General features: G+C 42.8%; 1 protein-coding gene and 1 pseudogene across 2 annotated transcripts in view; one reads left to right on the top strand and one right to left on the bottom strand.

Annotated features, from left to right (window-relative positions):
- LOC105510763 overlaps positions 1–20,303 on the bottom strand; it is a 21,731-nt pseudogene extending 1,428 nt beyond the window's left edge. The window contains exons 1-3 of the transcript XR_001001609.1: positions 20,107–20,303; positions 19,268–19,822; positions 32–116 (exon numbers count right to left, since the gene is read on the bottom strand). The product of XR_001001609.1 is annotated as a prostate tumor-overexpressed gene 1 protein-like (transcript). The remainder of the gene's footprint in view (positions 1–31; positions 117–19,267; positions 19,823–20,106) is intronic.
- GPR156 (G protein-coupled receptor 156) overlaps positions 19,448–21,258 on the top strand; it is a 143,712-nt gene continuing 141,901 nt past the window's right edge. Inside the window, exon 1 of the mRNA XM_011940646.1 lies at positions 19,448–19,808. The gene's annotated coding sequence lies outside the window, so the exon portion shown is untranslated. The remainder of the gene's footprint in view (positions 19,809–21,258) is intronic.

The raw sequence follows: 21,258 nt of genomic DNA, 5'->3' as shown, positions 1-21,258 counted from the left end.
CGGGCCACACAGGGGGCTGCGGGCTCGCGGCTTGGGGGAGACGGGCTGAGCTGTACCAAGCGCGGGAGACGCGCCGCCGGAGAGGGGTAGCCGCGACCCAACCACTGCAACTTTTACTGAATTATAATGTTATTTTAAATGGTCAAGGCCTAGAAAAAAAAAAGGGACTTTCCTCGATTCATTTCATAGTTTAAAATTAATATAGTTAACATAGTTCATCTAATCTGCCAATGATTATAAAATTCACATTATGTACCATTACACTTCTTAGCACTTAGAATATTTATTTTAAGTTTACCGAAAGCACTGCTTTGGGCTTTTTTTGAGACAAAGTCTCGTTCTGTTGCCCAGGCTGGAGTGCAGTGGCCGCATCTCAGCTCACTGCAAGCTCCGCCTCCCGGGTTCCCGCCGTTCTCCTGCCTCAGCCTCCCGAGTAGCTGGGACTACAGGCGCCCGCCACCTCGCCCGGCTAGTTTTTTGTATTTTTTTTTAGTAGAGACGGGGTTTCACCGTGTTAGCCAGGATGGTCTCGATCTCCTGACCTCGTGATCCGCCCGTTTCGGCCTCCCAAAGTGCTGGGATTACAGGCTTGAGCCACCGCGCCCGGCTGGATCACTTTTCAAGTCAAAGCTGCTGATGTCAGCGTTTCTCTATGTAATACTGTCCTCTGCACCAAAAAGCATGAGTAATATGACTTTTTCCAAAAGAAGCGTCCATTATTGTCTCTGATTTTTTCCAAACTTCTGACATTCCGTTGGCAAGTTTTGATGCCATAGCTTTCTTGTTATTGCCAGCAGGTGTCAATGGAAGGTTCCAGGCAAGTTCACACAGGCACAGGTACAGGCACAGGTGACGATAACTGCCATGACGGCCCTGGCCAACGGCAATCATCCACCTTTTCCTGATTTCAGAGATGTTAAAATGTGAAAAAAATATGCATCATGGAATCAGTGAAATATAGTAGTACACTACCAGAAAATTATAGATTAACCTCACACATAGAATACAGGCACAATCATCCTAGATAAGATATTAGCAACTGGAACCCTGCAATGTGTCTAAAAAATAATGACCAAATACCCAGACCTTGGTATCTGAGAAGCAGTTGGACAGTTAACAGGAAGAGAAATTGAGTGAAAGTAATGAAGCCATGCCTAGAACATTGCTGGTGGTATCACCTTTTTTTTTTTTTTTTTAGAAAACAGTATTTGCCTGGAGACCTGAGTTACAATCCTGGCTTAGTCAGGTACCATCCATGTGACTTGGACCAGTACAAGTCATTCCTTGGTCCTGTGTCTTCAAGTAAAAGGAGAGCCTCCCCAAGGTTCTTTTCAGCTCTGATATTCAAGGAGTCCATGAGTCTAGGACAGTTTGTCAACTACCAAGAAAAATCCATCTCAGGTTTTATATAGGATCTGTACAAGTCAAACCTTGGTTACTCAGGTAGAAAACTGGTCACACTGCCCAATAAATCCTCCTGCTCTCTAATTTCACACAGTGCAGAGTCTAATCAACAGCTTGAATAGAAATAAAACATTACCAGGTTCCCCTCCCCAACCTATTTCAGACAAATATGCATGTCCCGGCTCCTTTCTGAACCCAAGCCTAGGTAGGCCTCCTACGCAAATCGCCTTCAGGGAGTCAACAGGCAGAGCCTTGAGCCTGTTTCTACTGCCACCCCAGCTTCTCACGCACTCAGACACTCTGTTCCCGTGACTTCTTGATTCCCCTCTTGATATTTCTTTTATTTAAAATAAATTTACATATATTTGTTTACTAAAAATTAAATGGAAAAATATACATAACCTCAAATTTACCATTTTAACCATTTTTAAGTGTCCAGTTCAGTGGCATTAAGCACATTCACATTGGTGTGCAACCTATTTACTTTTCCCATTAAAAAAATTATATGCCCTTAGTAACAAATGCAAATATTTTCTAAAGGTATCAGATGAAAACTGAAGGTCTCCCAGTCGTTCTTTCCTAAGGAAATTATTCAAGTTTCTTGTGGATCCTTCCAGCAATTAATATATATGTGTGTGCTGTTTTGTATTTACACAGGCAGTTTTCATTTTTAAAGATTTATACACATTGTGTTGCGTCTTGCTTTTTACATTTAATAAAATATTTTGGAGCTGTTTCTATGTCAACACACACGACTCTATCTCATTCTTTTTGTTGTTTTTAAATGTGTGATTATGAGATAATTTAACAGGTATCCTATTGTGTTATGTTGTTTCCAGTTTTTCTGTGGCTATTTTTTTTTTTTTTTTTGCTACATTTGATTTTGCTATTACAAATACCATCCTTGAAAATACAATTTGTCATATATTAGCTATTACATTTGCAGTCTCAATTCTTAACTGTGGGATTGCAAGAATAAAGGAGATGTGCATTTGTGTCCTTTTGCTATAATACAACTGTAATTGTAAGTAGAGTGCTTTCCTGAATTTTTTGTAGCCAACTGGTCAGAGGTGAGGGATACTGCCTGAAGGAGGGCAGTTTGGCCTAACTCTGGTAGTTGGTGTTAGAACTCATAGGGAAGGAGAATCTCTAGGTAGAAGTTGGGACTGTGAGGTCCAGTAACCCCTACCTTTGGGGAGAGTCTAGTTCTATGATACAAAGGGTTAAGAAAATTAATTTCCATTCATGCTCATTACTAAAGACTTGAGCAACTCTGTGAATTAGCAAATGGACTGTCCTTCTGGAATGTTCTTTGATATCTCTGTTCTAAAGACTTGGCCTGATAGGCTACTTCTATAGGCCAAGGGAAGATCATAGTTTCATCAAGGGTTGTAAGTTATTCAACTTTTTGTCCCTCTCTGAGAACCTACAAGAGTGCTTCCCTATGATAGATAATTAAAATAATAGTAGTAGTAATAATTATTTTATTTTATTTTCTTACAGAGATGGTGTCTCACTTTGCCACCCAGCCTGGAGTGCAGTGGTGCAATCTCAGCTCTCTGCAGCAATGACCCCCCAGGCTCAAGTTATCCTCCTGCCTCAGCCCCCCAAGTAGCTGGGACTACAGGCATGCACCACCACACCCAGCTGTTGTTTTTTGTTTTGTTTTGTTTTGTTTTGTTTCAGAGATGGGGTTTTGCCATGTTGCCCAGGCTGGTCTCAAACTCCTGAGCTCAGGCCATCTGCCCTCCTTGGCCTCCAAAAGTGTTGAGATTACAAGCATGAGCCACCACGCCTGGCCAGTAACAATAATTTAATAGAACTCAGGAAGGTCCACATATGGTCAAAGGGCTTGAGAATCACCTATCTTATGGGTTAAAAAAGAAAAGGTCAAGCCAAAGCAATAAAGATGGAAAGGAAATGTGATGACAGTTTATGAAATCATGGAAAGTGTAACGGAGGCAACCCAGAGAATGCTTACATTCCCAAATATTTAAACATTGAAGCTGGAAAATTTAACGCAAGCAGTATACACAGTGGATAACAGACTGTGAAATAGTGCAAACAGCAAATATCAAAAGGGTTTAAAGGAAACTCAAGAAATACAAACTAAAATAGACAACTTATTAAGGAAAAATAAAGATTCAGAAATTTATCATAACTTTCTGAGGTCATGGAGCAGAATCAAGCATTTGTATAATATGTGCTTAAGATTCACTCCAGAAGTAGAGGCCTCAGAGGAGATAAATGGCAATGACTCAGTCTCATCTCCTAAAAGGAGATTACATCAGACTTGGCTCAGCCTGCTTAAGATACGCTGAGGCTCATTCAGTTGCCCAGTCATGTTGGAACTCTTTGACCTGCCCTCAGTTGTCAGTTTACACACCCCAAAAGAAATCATTTTAGTCTTTTCTCTGGGATCCCTGACACATTTCCATTTCTACTGGCACTGTTGTGTACTGTGGTAGGGAGGGAGACTGAACAAGTCTTGGCAATTTGTTATTATTTATTAAGGAGTCCAGCTCCAGGTCAAAATCCTATGTGTGATCTTTCAGGCCTGATCATAAGCAATTACTGGGCTTTGTCTGACAGGCCTGATTGAGGAGAAGCTGCCTCCCCATATCACACTTGCACTGTCAGTGCATTGCAGCTTTCTGAAGGGAGTTGCAGTCAAGAACTCAGCCCTTCTTCTCCCCACCCCAACCAGCCATGCATATTCACAATCCTGGCCCTGGTGCCTTCATTCACTGGCCTCCTTACGGGGGGCCTTGCTGAGGCACTTTTTCCCACTTTGACTCAGTACCTTTCTACTCCTAGACCTTCTCCCCCTGTCTCTCAGGTCTATAAAGAGGCAGGAGCCTTTTGTTCTGGGCTCCTTAACAGTGAGAGGATTCCCTCCATGCGTACAGCACTCACCTGAAAAGTTTTCAAAGTACGTACATTAACAACCTGAGAAGTTTTCAAAGTCCGTACATTAACAAACTAAATGCTCAGCAATAAGGATTGTGCAAGTAAATTTTGGTACATTTATAAGATATAAGACTATGCAGATATTTTAAATGATAACAGACATAAAAATACATTGATTACAGGCAGTTTAAAGCAACATGTGTTCTGTATTTGCATTCATGTAAAAAAATTATGCCAACAGTATAGGTTATGAATGATCACCTACACAATATTACCAGTGGTTATCTCTGGGTGGTAAAGTAATGCACGTTTCATTTTCTTGCCTATCTATATTTTCTAATCTAGGATTACTCAACCATGTATTATTTCTGTAATAAGAAGAAAACAATAAAAGTTATTATTTTTAATATACATGCTCCTTGAAGGGGCAATTTGATATCTAGGAATTCATCTTAAGGAAAAAATTGTAAGCATGCATGCAAGATTTAGCTATAGTAATGTTTATTGCAAGATTGTTTCTAATAGTGAAAAATTTAGAAATAACTCAATTTCTAGTGTTAGGGGATTGGGAAAATAAATTTTAATATATTCATAGATTATACAACCAGCTAGCTAAATTAAATATTTAATGATCTTGAAAATGTTCATAATATCTTAATAGGTTAAACAAAACAAACAGGTTACACAACACTGTATTTTCATACCCTTTGACCCAGCAAATTCCACTTCTACGAAATACCAACACAAAGAATCAAGTGACACAATCTTGATTGTGTCATTTCAGTGAAAAAAAATAGAAGCTACACAAATTTTATCAATGGAGAATGCCAAAACAAACAATGGCAGATTCCTATAGTGAACTACTAACAACTGTTGGAAGAAATGAAATAGATCTCTATGAGTGAATGTGGAAAATGTTTTGATATATTCTTAAGTGAAGACACATAGAAGGATTCTGAAGGACATTCTATCCTAAATTTTACATTGCTATACCATTTTAATAGCCATTCACAAGCATCTATAACTTTTAAAATCAGGAAAAAATTTTAAATACATGTAGTATGATATATGTATGTGTATGTGTTTATAATATGCCTAGCTCTGAAAGAATATTTACCAAAATGTTGACAGTGGTTATTTCTGGGTGGTGGGATTAGAACCGATTTTTATTTTATTATTTTTGTTAATTTTATATCCTTTGATATTTTTGCAATACATATATTACTTTTATAACAAGAAAACTTAAAACTGCTATACATGGAAAAACTTTAAAATTTCTAAACCTGTAGGCTTGTTCAGAGCTACTGGGTTCTCACAGCTTCTCACAGGCAGAGGCAGCTTAGTTAAAAGCAAAACAGACAAAGAAGCCCAGTCACAGAACACCATGTATTTTATGATCCCATTTATATGAACAGGGAATCTACAGAGATAGAAAGTAGATTAGAGGTTGCTTGGGGCTGAGAGTCTGAGGTGATGGCATGGTGAGGGGGGCAAGATGGGGACTAGAAGTTGATAGCTAAATGGTGTGGGATTTATTTTTCCTTTTAAAAACGTATTTCCTTTACGCCTGTAATCCCAGCAGTTTGGGAGGCCGAGGCAGGCGGATCACCTGAGGTCAGGAGTTCAAGACTAGCCTGGTCAACATGGTGAAACCGGGTCTCTACTAAAAATCCAAAAATTAGGCCGGGCATCTGTAATCTCAGCTCTTTGGGAGGCCAAGGCGAGCAGATTACCTGAGGTAAGAGGTTCAAGACCAGCCTCACCAACATGGTGAAACACTGTCTCTACTGAAAATACAAAAATTAGCCAGGCATGGCGATGCATGCCTGTAATTCCAACTACAAGGGAGGCTGAGGCAGGAGAATTGCTTGAACACAGGAACCGGAGGTTGCAGCAAGCTGAGATCGTGCCATTGCACTCCAGCCGGCTCGGCAGTACAAGACTCCGTCTCAAAAAACAAAGAAACAAACAAACAAAAATTAGCCGGACGCGGTTCCAGCTACTCAGGAGGCTGAGGCTGAGGCAGGAGAACTGCTTGAACCCGGGAGCTGGAGGTTGCATTGAGCCGAGATTGCGCCACTGCTCTCCAGTCTGGGTGACACAGCGAGACGCCATCTCAAAAAAACAAAAAACAAACAAAAAATTTATTTCCTTTTATGCTTTATGCCATTTTGTATTGGCAAGTATATGCTACAGTGGTCTAACAGAATTTTAGATTTCAAGAAAGCTCCTCAGCATCAGAGCCATGCTGCTTTGTTATTCCTATTGAGGAAACAGAGGTTAGAGAGAAGTAGAATAGAGGGTGTTGGTGGCATGGCTCACAAGTGGAGGCAAGAAGCTTGTCTGCCTCGGCAGTGCATGCACATTCTGCCCCGCTGCTATGACCATTAAGTGTAAGCCCATGGAGATGGGCTACAAACAATCTTTCCAAAGGCCTCTTATAATGTCCTGCTTTTTGGTAAATTGCGGTAAATATGTGTATACTACCATTTGGACCATTTTTACAGTTCTGTGGCATTAAGTACATTCACATTGTTATGCAACCATCACCATCATCCAAGAAAATAACTAACTATGTACGTTAAGACAAGCAGGGTTGGTCTGGGAATTTTAGTGGCTGAAATTAAATTCAATTCTTTTAAGACACTGGCATCCGAAAATTCAAGATTCAAATTCCTGGGACAGGAACTCTATTTGTTTTAGTGTGGGTTGTGCCCACTATTGTGGTCAGGAGAGTGGGGTTTCAAGATTGGCAGACCACTAGAATTGCGTGGGAGTGACAGTGGGAGGCAGACATTTTCCAAAGGAGCGAATCTGGGGCAGAAAAAAAATACATGATGACCACTAAATGGTAACCATATTTAGTGGTCATCATGTATTTGTTAAGTAGAATTTTGTTTAATCAAAATAGTTTATATAATGTGATTATGCCAGATAATAATATACAAAAAAATTGTACTACACTATAAACACAACTATGTTTGTGGATGTGGCAATGTGAACTAATATTAACTAAGCATGGAATTAGGGCATCAGATGATGTGTCATATTCCAGAATAAGTTGTGAAATACTGAAATAGAAGATCAGTTTCCCTAGGAAGTTTGAAACTGCAAAGCCTATTTTTCATTCCTAAGTGCTATATTGATTCTAGTTACAAAATAAATGTTACATGAGCTTCATGTCAACCTATAAAAGTTGTAATGGCTTAAAAAATTACAAGCATAGTTAAAAGATAAATGAGAGATTGGGGAAAGTACTTCCCATATATAACAACATATTAAAGAGTTACTATCTATAATACGCAAAAAATTCCTGCGGGTTGAACAGAAAAAGACCAGTAGCTCAAAAGAAAAATGAGCTAAGTATATGAATAAGCAATTTACAGAACTAAAAGTCCTTAGGGGGAAAAAGACAAAACATGAGCAACTTCAGTAGTAGTCAGTGAAATACAAATTAAAGGAACAACAAACTATCACTATTCACTTATCAGATGGCTAAAATTATGCAGAGCACATTGTTACAGCCTTTTATTTTATATACTTATTTATTTATTTTTTTTATGTTTTTTTTTTTTTTTGAGACGGGGTCTCGCTCTGTTGCCCAGGCTAGAGGGCAGTGGCACAATCTCGGTTCACTGCAACATCTGCCTCCCGAGTTCAAGCGATTCTTTTGCCTCAGCCTCCTGAGTAGCTGAGATTATAGGTGTCTGCCACCACACCCAGGTAATTTTTTTTGTTTTTAGTAGAGATGGGGTTTCACCATGTTGGCCAGGTTGGTCTTGAACTCCAGTCCTCAGATGATCAACCAGCCTCCACCTTCCAAAGTGTTGGGATTACAGGCAGGAACCAGTGTGCCTGGCCTGTTACAGCCTTTTAGATGGCAATCTATTAACATTTTAAATAGTTCAGTCTCATATCTGGTCATCAATCCCTCAGAAATTAAAGTACCAGGGAATTTGGATATACATGTAAGAACGATTATTGAAGCATTGATGGCAATAGCTATTTTTTCAAAAAAAGAAGTTGAATGTCATAGCTAGGGGATCTCTTGAATAAATTTTGGTACATCCATACCATGGAACATTGCACAAGGTCTAAAATAAAAGAATGAATTAGAACTTATATCAGTTGAATTGGAAAAATTGTTATGACTTTTTTTTTTAATGAGAAAAGCAAGAAGCAGAGAAGTGTATATACCATGATAAAACATTTTGTAAAATAAGCAAGAACAAAAAACTGATACAGATATTTGCATGGAAAAATTAAGAAAAGCTATACATTGCTTAGCCTGTTAAATAGCTGTGAGTTGGGGAAAGCAGTGAGGCGGAGAGTCAGGTAAGGAAAGACTAGAAAAGAGGAGGTCCAAAAGAAAACCAAGCACACACAAAATGATTCCATTTGTGCAATATGCATGGACGTGCACATAAAGAGATGCATGAAAATTTGATTACTGAAACATTACCTGTGATTAATGCAGGAGGTGGAGGTTTATTCCCTTTCTTATATGTTTATGTATTTGAATTTTTAATAAGTACATGATTTATATACAATCAAAGCATGTTATTTATTTATTTTATTTTGTTGTTGTTTTGTTTTTTGAGGTGGAGTCTGGCTCTTTCACCAGGCTGGAGTGCAGTGATACGATCTCAGCTCACTGCAACCTCTGCCTCCCAGGTTCAAGCGATCCTCCTGCCTCAGCTTCCCGAGTAGCTGGGACTACAGGTGCGTGCCACCATGCCCAGCTAATTTTTGTAATTTTAGTAGAAACGGGGTTTCACCGTGTTGGCCAGGATGGTCTCGATCTCTTGACCTCATGATCTGCCCTCCTCGGCCTCTCAAAGTGCTGGGATTCCAGGCATGAGCCACCGCGCCTGGCTGGATGTTATTTATTTTTAAAGGTATGTGTGGCCAATTGCCTTGGGGGTTGAAGATGAAACAGAAACACACCCTGCCTTGCAGATCCTGTGGGGAGATAGGAGGACACAGCCGGCTGTAACGTATATCTGTACTTAGTAAGGGCTAGAACTGAGGCACAGTGCTGGGAAGGAAACATGAACTGATACCACGGATCTGACTGGAAAGATCTGGAAGAACATCATTATAGGAGAAGGTATTGGAGCTGGATCTTGGAGGCTCAGGAGCAATTCAATGGGCAAAGATGGAAATAAAGAGAAATTGAGGACAGGGTGAGCAAAATCATCAGAGGCATTAAAAACACAGGGTGTATCCAAAGATTGGGAATTGGCCCAGCTTGGTACAAGTGGAACACAGGTGCTGAGTGGACAGAAGATTGGAAAGGTAAGCTGATTCCCAATTGTGAAAGGTTTTCTCTTTTTTTTTTAAGTTATTTTTTGAATTTTTATTTTAGTTTTGGGGGTACATGTGAAGGTTTGTTACATAGATAAACACGTCATGGGGGTCTGTTGTACATCACCCAGGTATTAAGCTCAGCACCCAATAGTTACCTTTTCTGCTCCTCTCCCTCCTCCCATCCTCCCTGCTGAAGTAAACTCCAGTGTTTGTTATTTCCTTCTTTATGTTCACAAATTCTTATCATTTAGCTCCCACTTATAAGTGAGAACATGTGGTATTTGGTTTTCTGTTCCTGTGCTAGTTTGCTAAGGATGATAGACCCCAGCTCCATCACGTTCGTGCAAAAGACATGATCTCCTTCTTTCTTATGGCTGCATAAGATTCCATAGTGTATATGTACTACATTTTCTTTATCCAGTCTGTCATTGGTGGACATTTAGGTTCATTCTATGTCTTTGCTATTGTGAATAGTGCTGCAATGAACATTCACATACATGTATCTTTATGGTAAAATGCTTTATATGCCTCTGGGTATATACCCAGTAATGGGATTGCTGGGTTGAATGGTAGTCCTGCTTTTAGCTCTTTGAGGAATCTCCATACTGCTTTCCACAACGGTTGAACTAATTTACATTCCCACCAATAGTGTAAAGCGTTTCTATTTCTCCACAGCCTCACCAGCATCTTTTTCTTGACTTTTTAATAATCACGTGAGATGGTATCTCATTACGGTTTTGATTTGCATTTCTCTAATGATCAGTGATGTTGATCTTTTTTTTCACGTTTTTTGGCCACATAAATGTCTTCTTCTGAGAAGTGTGTGTTCATGTCCTTTGCTCGTTTTTTAATGGAGTTGCTTGTATTTTTCTTGCAAGTTTGTTTTAAGTTCCATGGAGATGCTGGATATTAGACCTTTATCAGATGGATAGACTGCAAAAATGTTCTCCCAGTCTGTAGGTTGTTCACTCTGATGATTATTTCTTTTACTGTGCAGAAGCTCTTAATTAGATCCCATGTCAATTTTTGCTTTTGTTGCAGTTGCTTTGGTGTCTTTGTCATGGTATCTTTGTCCATCCCTAGGTCCAGAATGATATTGCCTAGGTTGTCTTCCAGGACTTTTATAGTTTTGGGCTTTACATTTAAGTCTTTAACCCATCTTTTAAAAATTATTATTATAATTTAAGTTCTAGGGTACATGTGCACAATGTGCAGGTTTGTTACATATGTACACATGTGCCATGTTGGTTCGCTGCACCCATTAACTCGTCATTTAATCCATCTTGAGTTGATTTTTGTATATGGTTTAAGGAAGGGGTCCAGCTTCAATCTTCTACATATGGCTAGTCAGTTATCCCAGCACCATTTATTAAATAGGGAGTCTTCCCCATTGCTGGTTTTTGTCAGCTTTGTAAAAGATCAGATGGGCAGCCTTATTTCTGGGCTCTCTTTTCTGTCCATTGGTCTATGTGGCCGTTTTTGTACCAGTACCATGCTGTTTTGGTCACTGTAGCCTCGCAGTATAGTTTGAAGTTGGGTAGTATGATTCCTCCAGCTTTGCTCTTTTTGCTTAGGATTGCCTTGGCTATTTGGGCTCTTTTTTGGTTCCATATACATTTTAAAATAATTTTTTCTAGTTCTGTGAAGAATGTCATTGGTAGTTTAATAGGGATAGCATTGAATCTATAAGTTGCTTTAGGCATTATAGCCATTTTAATGATACTGATTCTTCCTATGCATGAGCATGGAATGTTTTTCTACTTGTTCATGTCATCTCTGATTTCTTTGAGCAGTGTTTTATAATTCTCATTGTAGAGATGTTTCACCTCTCTGGTTAGCCATATTCCTAGGTATTTTATTTTTTTAATGTGAGGCAATTGTGAATGGAACTGCCTTTCTGATTTGGTTCTCAGTTTGGTTGTTGGTGGTGTATAGGAATGCTAGTAAGTTTTGTACATTAGTTTTACATCCTGCAACTTTTCTGAACCTGTTTATCAGCTGAAGGAGCTTTTGGGTCAAGACTGTGGGGTTTTCTAGATATAGAATCATGTCATCTACAGATAGTTTGACTTCCTTTCTTCCTATTTGGATGCTCTTTGCTTTGTTTTGCAATTTCTTGAGAGTTTTTAACACGAAGGGATGTTAAATTTTATTGAAAGCTTTTTCTGCATCTATTGAGCAGGTGGTTTTGTCTTTAGTTCTATTTATGAGATGAATCACATTTATGGATTTTCTTGCGTTGAACCAACCTTGCATCCTGGGGATGAAGCCTATTTGGTCATGGTGGATTAGCTTTTTGATGTGCTGCTGGATTCAGTTTGCCAGTATTTTATTGAGGATTTTTGCATTAATGTTCATCAGGGATATTGGCCTCAAGTCTTTTTTTGTTGTATCTCTGACAGATTTTGGTAGCAAGATGATGCTAGCCTCATGGAATGAGTTGGGGAGAAGCCCCTCCTCCTCATTTCTTTTGGAATAGTTTCTGTAGGAATGGTCTCAAACTCGTGACCTCAAATGATCCACCTTTCTTGGCTTCCTAAAGTACTGGCATTACAGGCATTAGCCACCGAGCTCTGTCTGATTTTTGTTATTTCTTGTTTTCGGCTAGCTTTGGGGCTGATTTGTTCTTGCTTCTCTAATTCTTTCTGTCATGAAGTTAAGTTGTTAATTTGATATCTTTCTAACTTTTTGATGTGGGTGCTATGAATTTCCCACTTAATACTGCCTTAGCTGTGTCCCAGAGGGTCTGGTATGTTGTATCTTTGTTTTCATTATTTTCAAAAAACTTCTTGATTTCTGCCTTAATTTAATTATTTACTCAAAAGTCATTCAGGAGCATGTTGTTTAATTTTTATGGGATTGTATGGTTTTTAGCAGTTTTCATTGTGTTGACTTCTATTTTTTTTTTTTCTTTCGAGACGGAGTCTTGCTCTGTCGTCCAGGCTGGAGTGCAGTGGTACAATCTCGGCTCACTGCAACCTCCGCCTCCTGGGTTCAAGCAATTTTCCTGCTTCAGCCTCCTGAGTAGCTGGGATTACAGTGGCGCGCCACCACGCCTGGCTAATTTTTGTATTTTTAGTAGAGACAATGTTTCACCACGTTGGTCAGGCTGGTCTCGATTTCCTGACCTCACGATCTGCCCGCCTTGGACTCCTGAAGTGCTGGGATTACAGGCATGAGTCACCGCTCCCGGCCAACTTCTATTTTTATTGTGCTGTGAACCGAGAGTGTGTTTGATATGATTTTGGTTCTTTTACATATGTTGAGGACTGTTTTATGTCCAATTATGCAGTCAATTTGAGAGTATGTGCCATGTGGCAATGAGAAGAATGTATATTCTGCTCTTTTGGGGTGGAGACTTCTGTAAAGGTCTATCAGATCCATTTGGTCCAATGTTGAGTTTAGGTGCTGAATATCTTTGTTAATTTTCTGCCTCAATGATCTGTCTAATACTGTCAGTGGAGTGTAGAAGTCTCCCACTATTACTTTGTGACACTGTATCTCTTTGTAGGTCTTTAAGAGCTTGCTTTATGAATCTGTGTGCTCCTGTGTTGGGTGCACATATATTTAGGATAGTTAGGTTTTCTTGTTGAATCGAAACCTTTACCATTATGGAATGCTCTTCCTTGTCTTTTTAAATCTCTGTCAGTTTAAAATTTGTTTTGTCTGAAATTAGGATTGCAACCCCTGCTTATCTCTGTTTTCCATTTGTTTGGTAGATTTTTCTCCATCCATTTATTATGAGCCCATGAGTGTCATTATATATGAGATGGATCTCTTGAAGACAGCAGACCTTTGGGTTTTGCTTTTTTATCCAGTTTGCTACTCCATGCATTTTAAGCAGGGCATTTAAGTTTACATTCCAGGTTAGTACTGATATGTGTGGATTTGATCCTGTCGTTGTGCTGTTAGCTGGTTACTATGTTGGCTTGTGTGTGTGGTTGCTTTACAGTGACCCTGGTCTGTGTAAGTGTGTTTTTGCATAAGCTGGTAGTGGTTTTTCCTTTCTGTATTCAGTGCTCCTTTCAAGATCTCTTGTAAGGCAGGTCCAGTGGTAATGAAGTCTCTCAACATTTGCTTATCTAAAAAGGATCTTGGCCGGGCGCAGTGGCTGAAGCCTGTAATCCCAGCACTTTGGGAGGCCAAGACAGGCGGATCACGAGATCAGGAGATCGAGACCATCCTGGCTAACCCGGTGAAACCCCGTCTCTACTAAAAAATACAAAAAACTAGCCGAGCAACGTGGCGGGCGCCTGTAGTCCTAGCTACTTGGGAGGCTGAGGCAGGAGAATGGTGTAAACCCAGGAGGCGGAGCTTGCAGTGAGCTGAGATCCGGCCACTGCACTCCAGCCTGGGCAGCAGAGCGAGACTCCGTCTCAAAAAAAAAAAGAAAAATAAATAAATAAATAAAAAATAAAAAATAAAAAGGATCTTATTTCTCCTTCACTTAGGAAGCTTAGTTTGGCTGGATATGAAATTCTTGGTGGAAGTTTTTTCTTTAAGGATGTTAAATATCCCAGCCTGGCAAACATGGTGAAACCCCATCTCTACTAAAAATACAAAAATTAGGTGGGCATGGTGGCAGGTGTCTGTAATCCCAGCTATCTGGGAAGCTGAGGCAGGCACATCACTTGAATCTGGGAGGCAGAGGTTGCAGTGAGCTGGAATTACACTCCAGCCTGGGTGACAGAGCGATACCCCATCTCAAAAAAAAAAAAAGTTGTTGAATATAGACCCTCCAGTTTCTTCTGGCTTATAGGGCTTCAGCTGAGAGGCCCACTGTTAGCCTGATTGGGATCCCTTTGTAGGTAAACTGCCCTTTCTCTAGCTGCCTTTAACATTCTTTCTTTCATTTCAACCTGGGAAAATCTGATGATTATGTGTCTTGGGGATGATCTTCTTGTGTGGAATTTTGCAGAAGTTCTCTGTATTTCCTGAATTCAACTGTTGGCCTCTCTAGCAAGGTTGGGGAAGTTTTCATGGACGATATTTTGAAATATATTTTCCAAGTTGTTTGCTTTCTCCCCCTCCCTTTCAAGTAGGCCAGTGATTCATAGATTTGGACTCTACGTAATCCCATACTTCTCAGAGGTTTTGTTCACTCCTTTTTATTCTTTTTTTCTTGATTTTTGTCTGACTGTCTTATTTCAGAGAACCAGTCTTCAAGTTCTTAGATTCTTTCCTCAGCTTGGTTTATTCTCCTGTTAATATTTGTAATTGCATTGTGAAATTCTTTGTTGTTTTTGTTTTTGTTTTGTTTTGAGATTTAGTCTTACTCTGTCACCCAGGCTAGAGTGCAATGGTATAATCTCAGCTCACTGCAACCTCTACCTCCTGGATTCAAGTGATTCTCCTGCCTCAGCCTCCCAAGCAGCTGGGATTACAGGTGTGCACCACCACACCCGGCTAATTTTTTAGCTAATTTTTGTATTTTTAGTAGAGACGGGGTTTCACCATGTTACCCAGGCTGGTCTTGAACTCCTGACCTCAGGTGATCCACCCGCCTCGACCTCCCAAAGTGCTGGGATTATAGGCATGAGCCACCATGCCCGGCCTGTTTTGTTTGTTTGTTTGTTTGTTTGGAGACAGAGTCTTTCTCTGTCACCTAGACTGGAGAGCAAATGGCTCACTGCAACCTCCACCTCCCAGGTTCAGGGGATTCTCCTGTCTCAGCCTCCCAGGTAGCTAGGATTACAGGCACCTGCCACCATACCTGGCTGATTTTTGTATTTTTAGTAGGGATGGGGTTTCACCATATTAGCCAGTCTGGTCTTAAACTCCTGACCTCAGGTGATCTGCCCACCTCAGCCTCCCAAAATGCTGGGATTACAGGCTTGAGCCACTGTACCTGACCCACACTGTGAAATTCTTGTATTGTGTTATTCGGCTCTGTCAGACCCATTAGGTTCTTTTTCATACTGGCTATTTCATCCTTTAGCACCTGTATTACTTTATTGTAATTCTTATTTTCCTTGGATCAGGTTTTGCCATCTTGCTGAATCTTGATGATCTCTTCGTTCCTATCCATAGTTTGAATTCTATTTCTGTTATTCCAGCCAGTTCAGCCTGGTTAAGAACTCTTGCTGGAGAACTGGTGTTATCGTTTGGAAGATGTCTGATACTCTGGCCATTTGAGTAACTGGAGTTCTTGCATTGGTTCTTTCTCATCTCTGTGTGTGGGTGTTCATTTAACTGCAACGTAGATTGACTACAGTCAATAGACTTCTTTTTTGGATATTTTCACTGTGCTGAGGCTTTGTGTAGGGTCTTTATTTGAAGCTGACTTCCTGTCTCTGGTTTCAGAAGTGGGTATGTTAGCGAGATATTTTTGGTGTTGAAGCTTTGGGGTGTGATCCTGCAGGTGACACTTAGGCTTATTGGTCAGTTGGTAGACTTCTGCTCCTGTATGTTTCTTCAGAGTTGCAGCTGTGTTCCCTCTCAGTGCTCTGAAACTGTGAGTTCCTCTCCCCCTTGAGTGCTGGCTGTAGTTCACAATTTAGCATTCCTGGACTGCCCACTACCGCTCTGGAGTGATCTCAGTGTTTATGTTCCTTCCCTGGCTTAGAAGTAGCAGAGGAAGAGATCTTAGTAGGTGTCGTGGCCAAGGATTGTTTGCTTGACTCCTGGGGGCTCTACCCCCAGAGAAATGCAGGTTACCAATTGCTCAGTGCAATCAGCCCAAGATGGAGGATTCGTGCTTTGGACCCCAGCCAGGGGTTCCCTGTCTGGTGAGTGGTGTGGAATCCGTGAGAGATGGACCAGCCTCCTTTCTTGGGTCTATTGCAGCTTGTTGGTATGGAGAAGGCACTTAGGGTCTTTGCTCCTTCTTTAGTGCAAGGGTGGCAAGGGGAGTTCCATGGCAGAGGCAGTGGCTGAGAGGTTTTCAGTTGCCCCTGGAGGCACTGTCCTGGGAGTCGCTGAGTTGGTATTGGCTGGATAGCTCTGGTGGGGAGTGGCTGGAAGCCCAGACCTGGAGGACCTGCCCAGTGAGGAGATATGGGAATGGGCACCCACAAAACAGTCTGGCCACTTTTCTATAGGGCTCCTCTGGTATGCTTAGGGCCTGCTCCAGTCCCTAGTCACCTCAGATTTTCCAGAACCTGGAGGTGTCCCCAGTGAAGGCTGTGACACGGCAAAGATGGCAGCCTGTCCCTCCCCCTGGGAGCTTTGTCCCAGGGAGGTATGGACCTGTTGCTGGCCCAAAGGCACCTGTAGGAAGTGGCTGAAGACCCTGTTTGGGAGGTTCCACCCAATGAGGAAGAACAGGCTGGGGACCACTTAAAAAGGCAGTCTGGTCATGTTTCTGTATAGCAGCTGTGCTGTGCTGGGGGTCCACTTCAGCTCCTGGTCACCTCAGACACTCCACAACCCAAAGACTGGAAGAGCTAAGTCACCCAGACAGCAAAGATGGCAACCTGGCCCTCCCTCTAAGAGTGCCATCCCAGGGGGAATTCAGATCTCTGTCACAGCTGAAGAGCTCAGGCGGGGTGGTGGCTGGAAGCTCTGGTTGGGAGGTCACACCCAGTGAGTAGGAATGGGATTGGGCACCCACTTAAAGTAGCAGTCTGGCCACATTTTGGTAGAGTATCTGTGCTGTGCTGGGGCATCCCTACAGCCCCAGATCATCTCAGACTCTCCAAACCCTGAAGGCTGGAACAGCTAAGTCTCCTGAACAGCAAAGATGTTGGCCTATCCCTCCCCTGGGAGCTCCTTCTTAAGCAGGTGCTATGTCGCTACTGGTAGCTGGCTGGAATTCCAAGCCAGTGGGTCTTATCTTGTGTGAGGTGTTGTGGAAGTGGGCCCTTTGGGCTGTTGCTGCCCAGCCCTCCGGATTCAGCCTCTTTCCTAGGAGTATGAACAGGAATGTAAACTCCCTCTTTGTGGGAGATGCAGCTACTTTTGCCAGAAAGTCCAAATATCTAAGGCTCCAGTGTGCCTGAGTGGCTGCTCTGCTGAGACTCCATATAGCCCTGTCTGGCAGACTGAAGACTGAAGGCCCTGCTGCTGGTGGAGTGGATTCACAAGGAGATCTCCTGACAGGAGGGTTGCAAAGATCTGTGGGAGAAGCATGGTTTCCGGGGTTGCTCATTCACTTACCATTTCCCTGGGCGGGGGAAGATCCCCTGGCTCCCTGATGCTCCCAGATGGGATGTTGTCCTGTCTTGCTTTTCCTTGCTCTCTGCGGGTCAAGTTGTTTCCTTGATTAATCCCAATGCAAGTACCCGGATGTTTCAGTTGAAGGTGTTGTGTCTACTCGTCCCTTCTGTTCCTCTCCGTGAGAGTCACGCACATTACCAGCTTCTGGTCATCCATCTTGGCCACTCCCTGTCCTTGTGAAAGTTTACACTGTATTTATTACATTGCACAGGAAAGTTACTGCAGATTTGGGAGTGGAACAGAGGATAGAGGATGTTGGCTTGTTTTGTCAAGAGAGTGACATTCTTAAGTCTGTGTTGGTAGTGGGGATAGGAGGCAAGAAAATCAGTTAGGAAATTATTGAAACAATTCCGTCCCAGATAATCAAAGCCTATCAAGAGCAGCAGTGTGAGAATGCTGAGAAGGGGACAGTTTTCAGAAACATCTCAGAGGTAAACATGGCAGGCCTGGAAGATGAAAACCTTCAGTGCCTGGCAACTGAGGGGTTGGAAATCCTCCAATCTGAGAAAAGAGAACACTGGGATTGGAGGTGGGGGCCAAGATGGGAGAAAGATTTCAATATCTTGCAGAATATAGAGAGGGGTTGATGAGAGTAACAGGTGAAGAGCCCAGGGGAATTCCCAGGTAAAATAAAAGCCCCACAGAGGTCAGAAGGGCAAATCCTCAATCTAGAACCACAGAAGTGAAGATTTGGCTCTAGACTCTGAAGTCACCTCTCCTAGGGAAAAAAGATGGATCTAGGCCTTTTTAACTCAGGCAGCCCCCAGGGAGGAGACAGATGGTCCTCCCCAGTTTCTGCACGTTCCAAATGAAAGGGTCTGGCTGCCTAGAATGAGAGATCTGGAGAGTCCTGGGTAAAATCTCAGACGTAATTCTTTCTCCTGAGAAACCAGCTTTTTGCTTACTGCCTTGAGGAAAACCTTGTCTATCCTTCTTTCTTCCTCTCGTTTTCTCCCTCAGTAGAATTCTGTGAAAAGAAGTCTTTGGGTATCACAGTGTGTAAAACAGCTAAGAACGTCGCCACTGTCTTGTCCCAGTGGGGTCTGCGGACCTGGCCTCTATCTTCCCCTACAACTAAAGATTTCCTCTGGGCAGTTGTAAAAATGTGGAATGTCCTAACGCACGTAGATACGTCTGAGATTTTAAAATAAGTGAAACTTAAATATAATATGGAAAGTCTAAGTGGATTCCCAGGACCCTTTCCAGGTCTCCCCTGTATGTTTCTCCTTGAGGGTGTCTTAAACACAACACCTCACACATATTTTTAAGCGGAAGACAGGGGCTGGGTGCGAACATCTTGTTTATGGTCTTCTGTTAGCATTCTTGGAAAAAGAAACGTACTTGTCTGATTAAAAAATAAGCAAAAACTCAACGTAAAGAATTTGGCAATCCCAGAGAGTATAAAATAAGAAAATTAATTGGTAACTCCGACCCTACTCCAGAAACAAAAATGAGCATTCGCGGAGAATCCTTCCAGTCTCCTTACGGAGGCCGGCTAGGGACCCGAACCTGAAGCTCCTCGCCCCGGGGCCAGCTCCTCCGGCAGCCTCTGGCTCGAGGCCCGGGAAGGGGCGCTGAGGGGAAGGCGCCCCCCAGGGAAGGTCTCCGAGGAGACGGCCGGAGGCGGGGCCGCCCCAGGGGACTCGGCGGCCAAGCAAGGAGAAAGAACCGAGGAGCTGGAGGAGCCGCGCGGCGCGTGGAGTCTGCAAGGTCTCGGAGCCCTCCCGGCCCTCGCGGGAGAGCGGGGTCGAGGCGCGCCACGCGGGCGGCGCCAGGGAGGGGCGGGCAGGCGTGGCTCAGCCAGTGCCCCGGCCAGAGGCGTCCTGCGCCCCGCGCACACCTCAGAGGCAGGCGCCGCCGTCCCGCCGCCTCCACGCCCGGCTCCCGGCGGGGCGATGGGCGCAGGCCCCTGTCTCTGCCCCGGCCCGCCCCTTCCAGGCCCGCGAACCCGCGAGACGCCGGGGAACCGTGAGGTTCCTGCACATAGCAGCAGGCTTGGCGCTTCTCGGCGGTCCGACACCGATGAGGTGAGCACAGCGACCTTAAGGATCCACAAAACTTCCAACAGTTCATTATTAAGTGAAAGTGAAAAGGGGGAGGAGCTTTCTCTCCTTTCCAGAATCTGGGCAGTTTCTTTGGAACCGATAAAGAAACTCTCTTAGGAACTTGAGGTGAGCACGGATCACTCATTAGGGATGCGAGTGGCAATTTCAATGAAAGAGGCGGGAGAGTACTGTAATTTGGTGTGAAGATGGGGCCGTGGGTTTTCTGCTGAATAAGCAACAGCCTGTGCTGAAAATGAGAGATCCCGGAACAGTTTCCCACCGCCTGTAGACTTTCCAGAGTCTCCTCACACCGAATCTGCTTTGCAGGGCATGTTCACCCCAAGACTGCAGAGTGGCCGGCACGATGGGCTCCCCCATGGGGACTGCAAAGTCCTGAAAAGGGACAATTTCATTGCACTGTGTCTGTTGAACTGCCTTGCTTCTGGGCACGAAGGAGTCACCTGAAAGCTGCAGCATCCTTGTACCCTGGCAAGCAGCCCTTTCCAAGTTAGCTCTGTCAGAAACTAGAGGTCTCTAGGTAGAACTCAAGGTATTCATGTGCTCGTGAAGAATACAAACCTTGAGGTTTTTAAAATCGAATTTTGTTAAGATTTCAGGATAGAAATCTGGGAAGAGAAGTCATGGCACGGCATAACTTACCCCTTTGTTGGTTTTCTAGGTACATGCATGCTGGAATTAGAGGTAAATGATATCCTAGCCTATCATGAAATGTCTTTCCTGGTGTAGTTCTTTAAACCAGGATATGGAGGATAACATTACATTTTTGCATCCTAGGTAAAAGGGAAAGGTTTTCAGATGAGGTTTACACAGTGGGAGAAATTGTTGATATAGTTGTATTAGGCAGCAAGGCCTGCAAAGAAAAACTTATTTTTCTCCACCAGTGACTGAATTCTGCATAGAGTGTCTCCTTGCAGTCTGGGTAGCAGCCCGGCTTGCAAAAACAGTGCTTCTTTCATTGCTGCAGGTGGAGCAAATGGGCTTGTGGATAAATGGCTAAGGAAGCATTTGCTTACAGGTTAAGGCAATTTGAGTCTGGAGAATAAAGTGCTTTAGCAGGCTTTGCTTGAGTTAGGGGTCCCTTGGGAGGAATAGAGGTGGCTTTCTGTTCCCCATTTTGCCAGCCTAATTCCCCTTCCGGGACACCACTGTCTCTGGAATGTTCCCTCTATTTCCCTTTCTCTTCCACCCCCAGCTTTTAGCTTCTCCCCATTCCCCAGTAAAGTCTAGAATTGAGCCTAGTCAGAGTCAAAGTTCTGATAGCCTGGGGGTATACAACTTCAAGCCTGGTGAAGGCAGAAGTGAGACCTAGGAGAGACCCAAGATGGGTGAGATGAAACAACTTCCAGCCTAGAAGGCTCTCAAAAGAGTGGAAAAATAATGATTGAGGGAAACGTTATCTGGAAAGGAGAAT

This window comes from Colobus angolensis, unplaced genomic scaffold, assembly GCF_000951035.1.
Source record: "Colobus angolensis palliatus isolate OR3802 unplaced genomic scaffold, Cang.pa_1.0 Scaffold190, whole genome shotgun sequence".
Classification (NCBI taxonomy): Eukaryota; Metazoa; Chordata; class Mammalia; order Primates; family Cercopithecidae; genus Colobus; species Colobus angolensis.
Note: the sequence above shows the minus strand (reverse complement) of the source record. Positions and strands in the feature narration are given on the sequence as shown.